The sequence below is a fragment of the Poecilia formosa genome, unplaced genomic scaffold (assembly GCF_000485575.1).
Source record: "Poecilia formosa unplaced genomic scaffold, Poecilia_formosa-5.1.2 Scaffold424, whole genome shotgun sequence".
NCBI classification, from domain to species: domain Eukaryota; kingdom Metazoa; phylum Chordata; class Actinopteri; order Cyprinodontiformes; family Poeciliidae; genus Poecilia; species Poecilia formosa.
In genome coordinates, this window is record NW_006800363.1 from 48,514 (window position 1) to 57,699 (window position 9,186).

Here is a 9,186-nt window from a genome sequence, read left to right on the forward strand (position 1 = left end):
AAGCCTCGTTTTTAAAGAGAAATGTTTTAAAGAAATTGTTTAATAAAATATTGTGCACTGTTAAGTCTGTGTTCGGGTGCATCTTGTCACTTTCAAAAAAGATCTCCACCTGCTGGTCACATTAACAGTTCAAAGCAGGGCGTTCTGTGAAGAGCTGCTGTCACTGCTCTTCTTCAGAGAGGCCCTCTGAGAAAGGAAATCAGAATGATTAACAATACAGAAACATTTCTTAAAAGATACGACTAAACAAATAAGAGTACATAAGGTAAGAACATTATAAAAATATAACAAATAGTTGATAATACTACAAAATACCTAACACTAGTGTTTCAGCAACAGTATGTATTTTATTTTTAATGTAAAAAGAATTTTAGAAAGTGTCTGCTAAAATTCTTTATCTGACTTAATCACATTCAGTAAGTATAGATATTGTCAGAATAGGTTTCCTGTTTTTACTGAAGTAGAACAGGAAAACTAAAGTCTGACTCGAAGTCAAACAGTGAAAGAAGATAAGACAGAAACAAAGATCTGCATATTGGTTTTGGTAAATGTCTAATTTCAACTGTGCATAACAAGAATGGATGTTATCAACTATTTTGATAAAAAATATATAACAGAAATACCTTTAAAAAGGTCATTTTTCCCAGCCAAAATTTTTTTATGTAATTTATAGAATCAAGACCACAGCAGTTATTTCACCCATGTATTGATTTTGTATTTCAGGCCTAAACACAAAAGATGTTTTCCCTGCTGCTGATGAGCTTCCAGGATCCGAACAATCTACAATTTAGAGAAAATTGTTGATGCAATTAGTTGAAGATAGATGGTATTCCTAATTAGATGCTATGTGTATTTTTACATTTATGACCTTTTCCTGACATATTCTACAGATTTTAAGTGATATTAACATCAGTGACTAGCCAGGGAATATTAAGGCACATTAAAGGAGTTTTTTTTCTTTATTCTTTTTTATCTTTTGCAAAACATCAGTAAAGTTATATTACCATGGATTTAAAATGTAAATGATTAAAAAACAGTTTCCTGAAACTTAAACTAGCTCATTTGTAACATGTAATACTGCTGTACACACACGCACACACACACAGACACAGACACACACCTACGCGCATCATGCTGTTGAAAACAGGAAAATAGCACCACAGATGTTCCCTCCTCCACTTACCACTTTACTCAGCACTTCTTCTCTTTCATTAAGTTTTAAACGAGCAGTCTCATTGAGGTAAATGCCAGCTCCCACCTGCACTTTCCAGTTTCTACTAGTCCAAAGACAAAACATTAACTGCCTAACTGTTCAAAGTGAGCCAAAACAACCTTCTCTTATTATTGCAGATTATATGGGAACTGAGGGTGAATGCTTAACTAGAAGGATAAAATTCCCAGTCATTTCTAAATGGATCCATTAGACATTCCTACAGTGTTCTGCTGCAACAATGAGCAGGCTTTTCTCCCTCCAATGAAATTACATGAAATTGTATGACTGAGCTGGGTCACTATTCTATTAATGAAAAGGAAGTTGTAGTCATATTTAAGCATTATTGCACCATAATGCCGAATGCTATCCAGGATTTATTTTCCCAACCACTGCAAAGGTTCCCTGGGTGCTGAGCACACCCAGATAATACCAGTGAGGAAGCAGAAAAGAAATAATTCTGGCTGAGCTGTGAAGCTCAATTGGATTTACTGTCAAGCTCCTTCATCAGTTTAATAAAATCCCCTTTTCCATCCTCCCATCCCAAATCCTCAGGGTCTTTGTTGCTACAAAACCACCAGCATCAGTCATTAAGGTAACTAAAGCAACTGTCACTGTCCTTTTCTGTTGTTTATTAGGATGCTTAGAAAGTCTTATTCTACTGAACTCTAAAGTGCATTTAGGAGGACCATGCAATCTGTACCTGATAAAAGTAATGTGTCTATAAGCACTGCATGTATTTTTTAAAGAATACTCACTTCCTGGGCCCAGCGGTAGAGTGTGTATGGAGGCCTTGGTCATCAATGTTGTGTCACGGGTTCAAGTCCCAGACCGTTGACTTCCTCCTCTCTTACAACCCACCTTCCTCTCTCTCAAATAAAAGCTTTTAGAGCCAACAACACTGGGCAAAGCTGGACTTCCCAAATATCAAATTATGGCCTAGAATGTTTTTTTTTTTTTTTTTGTTTTTTTTTAAATAGATCTGATTGTGAAGAAAAAGGATGGACACATATTGAAGTTACATAAAACTGTTTTTATTGATTTTTTCCCCCCCCCATAGTTCTTGTAATAGTGACTTAATACAGATTAGTGCATAAATTGTGACAACATTGGAAGCATTCACAGTAGTTTCTGTAAACATCTACATATCATTGTGACAGCTGTGTGCAAAGCTGAATGAATTCATTGGCGCTGCTGGAAGACGAAAATAGAACAACTATTTTTTAGGATCACCAATGATGATGACTGCTAATAGGCCAATCAAACTCCTTATGTGTGTCCCGTGGCCACTGATTGGTAATTTTCTTCACCTGTTCTCACTGGGATTTAAGTTGGAGCGCACCTGTGGGGTGCGCGTGTAACCCATGTTAAAATCTGACATAAATAGGAATAAATAGTTGATTAAAAGTCTGTGAACAGAAAATAATGTGCAGTGCACAAACCTGAGGGAGAGAGCAGAGGAGGAATCGGAGGAAAAGAGCGGTGATTAATTAACAGAAAAGTTAATATTATAGTTGAGAAAACATAATTTACCTGGTCGGAAACTGACGGGGATTTTATGAGAACTAAGTTACATCGGTTTTGGTGAGTTTTGTGTTTATTTTTTTTTTACATTTTCACCGTGTTGTACTTTTCCTTTTGGCGGAGAGCTAACGCTAAAAACGTAGCTGTTTGCAAAGAAATGCTCCGTCATAAACTGTTATCCGGTTAATATATTGGGTTTATGAAGAAGAATTTATTTGTACAATTTAAGGATTTAAAAAGAGTTCTGTCGTGTTTGTGACCTGTTACACAGGTCAGGTTTTTTTGTTCGGTTGGAATCTCGGACGGAGCGAGGATCGATCTGCCATGTGCGACGTGCACATTTACAGACGGGATTCAAGATGGCGAGCCAGACCTAGACCTTCAATTCATCTCCTCCATCGTATCAGGGAGGGACTCTCCTGCGTGGCGTAATTCGCTGCCGGAAAGGTAGGAATATCAGGAACTAGTTCAAACCGAACTGGACAGGATCAAGAACTGATTGAGTTATTATTATTTTTGGACTGAATCAAACTGAGACTTTTTCATTGAACTGAGCACCTGAACTTACATTTGGACTTGAACTTGAATTTAAAGTGCCATACTTTGATTTTCATATGTTTATGTCTCTGAATGTGATTTGAATAATTGTGGTCCACTTTGATTTCATTGTGTTTGAAGGTATTTCCTTACCTGTAAAAGACAAGAAAACGAGTTAACTCAGGAAGAAAAATAGGAATCCTAAAATAGGTGCAATCTAGGAAAAGAGACTGGTCTAACTAGTCCAACTAAAATAACCTAGGAGAACAGAGATTGGTCTAATTAAATTAGATTAGTCTTACTAAAATAAACTAGGTGAACTAAAGAGCAAAAAGAGAGAGTGATATACTCTTTTTTTTTCCCTTTTCCCCCATCTATATTTACCTCTTTATTAAGAATCTGCAGGGTATTTTTGGTTTCATGTATTGTATTTTATGTGTGTGTTTTGCATTCAGTAAATTGCCGGCCTTTTCAACTTAAAGCAGCGGTCTCTGGTGTTATTATTCTTGCTCCCCACTCCTTAGAGCCTAGAACTGGTCCAGTGGTGCAGTTAGTGGTGTGATACCGGTGCTACACGCGGGATTCTTGTCTGGGTTCGTGTCTAGTTGTTTCTCTGTTGGAGCTGTCAGTTTGTCGCAGTGTATTAGGTTTTGCTAAATTAGTCTGAGTTCAAGTTCTCGGTGTACTTCCGAGTCTGAAACTGCCCTCTGTTGGGACCAAGTATGAAGAATAAAAGAAAAACGTCACGCTGCCGTCTACCTCAAGATCCAGTTTCCTGACAGAACAGGCTTATCAAATGACTCCTTCATTTGATAATAAAGTAGTGATGGCTGGCTTCTGGGTGAGTCTGTGAAAAACTCATTTGTGGAATATTAACTAATAGGGCCTGATGTACTGATGTACTATTCCATTGTAACATGCAGGCACTTAATTTTTCCTACTGACCGTCTCAGGAGATGTGACAGGTCTGTTCTCCTGTCTGTAGTGAGATCCAACAAGATTCAGGTCTTCAGACAAGAGGAACACTTTTGTATCTTATGAATATATTTGTGACTGACCTCTCAGACTGACTGTCTCCCTGGAGGCAGTTTGAGTTATTGACAGATAACTCAGCACTTCTTCTCTTTCATTACGTTTTAAACGAGCAGTCTTGTTTAAAACGTAATGAAAGTTTTAAATGAGACCACACCTTTAGACACGACAGTCTGAAGGTGTGGGACTACAAATTTTCTAATTATGTTAAACTCAGAGACATGAAAAAATATGAAGAAGATATGTTGGAACTCTGCAAACAAGATTACAGAGAAAATGGACCTTTAAGGTTTTGAAAGAATAATCCCCAAACCTGATATTTATGGTAGCTGCTGTTAAGGAAATAAATCTTAAGGTGAAACACTGAGTCAATCAAGAACGAATCAAAATGCATTTTGATTATTATTTTATTAAAGAAGGAGGAACACACTTGTTGGTGAACCAGAGCTGCTACAGTTATGCTGCAGGATCATTTCCACACTTTTATTGAGTCTTACTGAAGATGACTTTTCTGTCGTCATTCCAAACCTGTCAGAGAGACATTTTGTGACTAGAAAAAGTAATAAACAAACACAAAGCAAAGCTTTACTGTGATTGTTATGCATGTCAGCTTCCTTGTTTATCAAATCCAGCAAATTAGCAGTAAACTACAAAAGCACTTTATTCTCTGCATATGATTTGGCCCCCCTTTGGGCCAATCAGTAGCAAAAAGGCTGTGTGGCTCTGACCTACAATTTTAGCATACTTTTATTTTATTATTTAAAAACACAAAACTGTGCTGTCAAAGTAACTGTAGAAAAACACAGATGTTCAAGTTTGATCAATGGAGTTTAGTTTCAGGTTTTAAAGATGACAGAATCATGGCTTTACCTTGTTGGTAAGTAAGTTGAAAAATGTATTAAATTACAGTTGAAATCAGATATTAGCAGACACTGTACAGTCTATGTTAAAGCAAGGATCCTTGCTAAACAAAACTGTCATTGTTCTGATCTTAGTTTCGTTCTTTGGGCCGTCTGAGACGTTTGAACTGTGACTGTTTGTCTAGTTATGTTTAACATATCTGGTATTAGTTAAAGAAGATAAAATTGCGTTAGACCTTCTGAATTTATTTGTGTGAAACCAGCTGACACACTTGAATTTAGTTAATGTCAGGAAAAAAAATGTTGAAATAAAAAAATTAACAGCACTTGATGAAAAGCAAATTTTAGTTGTAAAGTACCTTGATTTCTTTATGTTGAGTGAAAAATGTAATAATGTGTTAACATAATGCATGAATGTTCTGTCAAAGTAACGCAAAAAGGACAGTTAGTTCAGCTAAGTTCGCTTTAGTCCACCTCAGGTGATTTCAAGCAGTTGAATTTTAAAAAGGTAATTAAATCAGATTACTTTACGTTTATTCTTATTTTATTTTCTTGAACTTAATTTTGACTAGTCAAAATTACAATTTTAGATATCTGAATTAAGAATTGCATGGAAGCCCCTATGTGCTGACCAAACAGTTGCCTGCAGAATTTTGTTTCCTGCACAAAATTGTCAGTAAATACCACAAATTAGAAAGAACTAAGCAATGTTGAATATGCAGAGAACGCAAAACTTCATAAACTATAAGACTGCTTCTGAAATCTGCAAAGAATTTTGCACTTTGCATTTATGTATTATTGCATTTATGTATTATTACTGATGAAGATGAACCACGCGGGTCAACTCTATAGAGATGGAATTACATATTACTTGAGATTTTAATTAGCTTTTTTACCTACTGTGTTGACACTGTCGAGGCCAAACATCATCAGGATAGAGCAGAGAATGTGATGCACACTTTATTTGGATATGAACAAAATAGTAGTTTATTTGAATGAACCATCTTTCAAAATGTTTTTATGCAATAAATGTTTTTACTGGGAGGAAAGTTTTGGTGAGAATAAATTCACATATGAGGAAATATGGACTTGATTTCTTTTTTTGACACTCAGAGCTTTTGAAAGCTGGTTGTGCCTGGACAACAGAAAAGTGAGAGAGTAAAGTGGACATATAGAACAGATGCTGCCAGGAGTGAAGATGTTCTTCATTAGTTGTTAATCGATTTTCTGACTCACTTAAACCATTTTTACACAACTGAAGGTTTTCATGGCATGCCGACTCCGGGGATGAGTGCAGACGACACTCTCTTCTTTTGTCTAATGATGCCATTTTTGTATTGAAATCAATAACATTTATCTTGATATAGTGTACTATTGTCAACTGAATATGAAACAATTTTCATGCATGCGGATATGTAATACTTCCTGCCTGGTGGATTTATCCATGGCCTCCAAGATAGGATCATTTGTAGTTATTAATTTCAGTCAGAAACAATGGAAAAGACACAAACAGCCCAAGAAAAAAACTTTTTTTTTCACTATTGAAGACTGCTCTCGGAAGAGCTTAGTTAGCATTGAAAACATGCAAATCATATAAGCAATAAAAATGCGTACATACACCTATACTTCTGTCCATCCATTCAATAGTCCATCCATGCAACACTGAAACATATCCAAAAACTCAAAACGTTTCACAAAACCCAGCCACTGTGGAAATTTTTGTATTTCACTCAATTAAATGGCTCAACAGCAATTAATGGAAAATGTTACAATTCAACCAAGTATTAGCAAGTTTTGAATCAAGGAAACAACACATTCATTTCTATGTTACATTTAACATAGAACATTCACAGCACATTCAGAGTGTCTTCCATTTATGCATTTCTGGAAGTTTGTGAGAGATCCTAAATGCATCCTATGACAATGTTTTGGTTATCTTATACCAGTGGTTTCCAAACATTTTCTGGGCCCCCCCTATGGATTACAAATGGCTGTGTGAGGGAGGGGAGGGGGGAATCGACTTTTTTGGGGGGCAAAATGAATGTACGTAGCTGAACATAGACAACAACATCAGGAGCCTACAGGCTACTTGTTCAGCTTAAAGTGATGTATTGATATTAGCTAGTCATCTTTTAGCTAACATTACCTGCATCCAACAGCTTTACTCAACTCAGTCGGTTAGTTTGGAGAAAAACTGTGAAAAGTGTCTTTAAAGGCAGCTCGGAAAAACAGGTTACAGTCACAGAGGACACATATATGGGAAGTGCAGAATCCCTTACTGTATCAAATTGACATAGGAATAACAGAGAGTTGGCCATTCTAAGGTAAAAACTATGAGCGCATACAGCGTTCATGTTTTTTTTTTTTTTTCATCCAGACCTGCTTCCTGTGCCCCCCCTGCAATGGCACGGTGCCCCCCCCCCTAGGGTTCGCGCTCCACAGTTTGGGAACCTCTGTCTTACACCATGCATGAGTGAAGAAAAAAACAAAAATCTCTGTAAAGGTTACTTTAAACTCATCTATGTAAAATTTATGGGCTAACATAATAGCTTGCATAACCAGAGCACTGCTGCTACACATTTTCAGCATCACATCAATAATTCCTGATCTGTCTTCATTGCTCACCCATCTAACACTTGGTCTGCTAAATGAAGAGTTGGAAAGCATGACTTCTGATCTTCTAATGAACAATCATGACAACATTTCTCTAGAGATAAAAATTTAATGTCAAACTGATTGTGGCACAGCGCATCAGCATGCATCAAAAGATTTGCTGAATAATCCCCCATTATACCTCTTACATCAGCCCAGGTCAATTTCTACCATTAGTAAGACATCTTCTGGCCAGGTTAGCATGACTTCTGGCCTGAGACGGCATGAGAGGTTGAAGTCAACATGATGCTGTTACTCCAGTAGGTAATGACAGATCAGTAATGTTGACAGTTGTGCACCTTGACACATTGTATGTGCTGCCATCTGGCCATGACACATTTCACACCTGAACTGTTTCAGACATTTTCCAACAAAGATGTTCCAGTGCTTAACCAAGCCATTCCCAGTCTGTTTTCCACTAGAGCCAAGAAAGAGTCGTCATCCAGTAAGCAGCTGATCCTCCCCTCACTTTATTCTGTGTATTTGTGAATAACTCTAATACATGGAAAGAGTTAAACCTCATAAATCATTTCATTAATCTTAGTGTCTCTGCAGACACCCAAATACCTGCAGCATGATTAAAGGGACGGTAGTCCAGACAAATAGTTCCAATTTATAGCAAAATCACGTAATCAAGTTACTTTCTGTTAAGAAATGTTGCATAATCTAAAACATTGTGTAAAATATATTTGACTACCCAGTTTGAGGCCTTGTAATTGGCTTCTTTCTCTTTAAGAACCTTCTACTTTTTTTGACATGCCCCTTCAGCACATCATCACAACAATGCTCCTCCATGATGCCTTTACATCGGTTCCTAGAAATAGTTGTTACGATAATCTGAGTAGATGTGCCGTCCCACCAGGTGTCTCAGTCTTAACCTCCTGAGCTAATAGAACCCGTTCTGACCCTTCCTGTAAAGTGCATCTGAATTAGTCCAGATTCTTGTTAAGATGGAGCCCAAGACATTTGAATGTACTTTTTGTCTTCATGGTCATCTCTGCATTTTACCTCTTCTCTGATAGATGCTGTTCTTTTTTATTTTATTTGTTGCTATATCAAAACAGATATGTATGTTCAGTTTGTCATTTATAATTGTCATAAGTTATTGTCTTGTTATGAGAGTTAGTTTGTAATTATTTTGTTTATGTAATATAATGTATGTGTTGGTTCTTTAGCACAGTATATTGTACAGGCATACAAATACCACAACATGGTTTAAATTACAAATGTTTTCCTGCTCCTTTTCAAACAGAAAAGTAGTGGCAAACTAATTATTTTGTTGTTCTGATTACTTGTTTTCTTATTTTTAAAAAAACTTTTGAAACAAATAAATCTTTTGCTTATATGATAGTTATTTCAAACAACTCAGCA

General features: G+C 36.5%; 1 long non-coding RNA gene across 1 annotated transcript in view; it reads right to left on the minus strand.

The window, feature by feature from the left end:
* The window catches only part of LOC107833663 (uncharacterized), a 24,737-nt gene that overhangs the window by 4,774 nt on the left and 10,777 nt on the right, over positions 1-9,186 (minus strand). Inside the window, exon 2 of the long non-coding RNA XR_001659433.1 lies at positions 7,401-7,494. This is a non-coding gene — a long non-coding RNA (uncharacterized LOC107833663). The remainder of the gene's footprint in view (positions 1-7,400; positions 7,495-9,186) is intronic.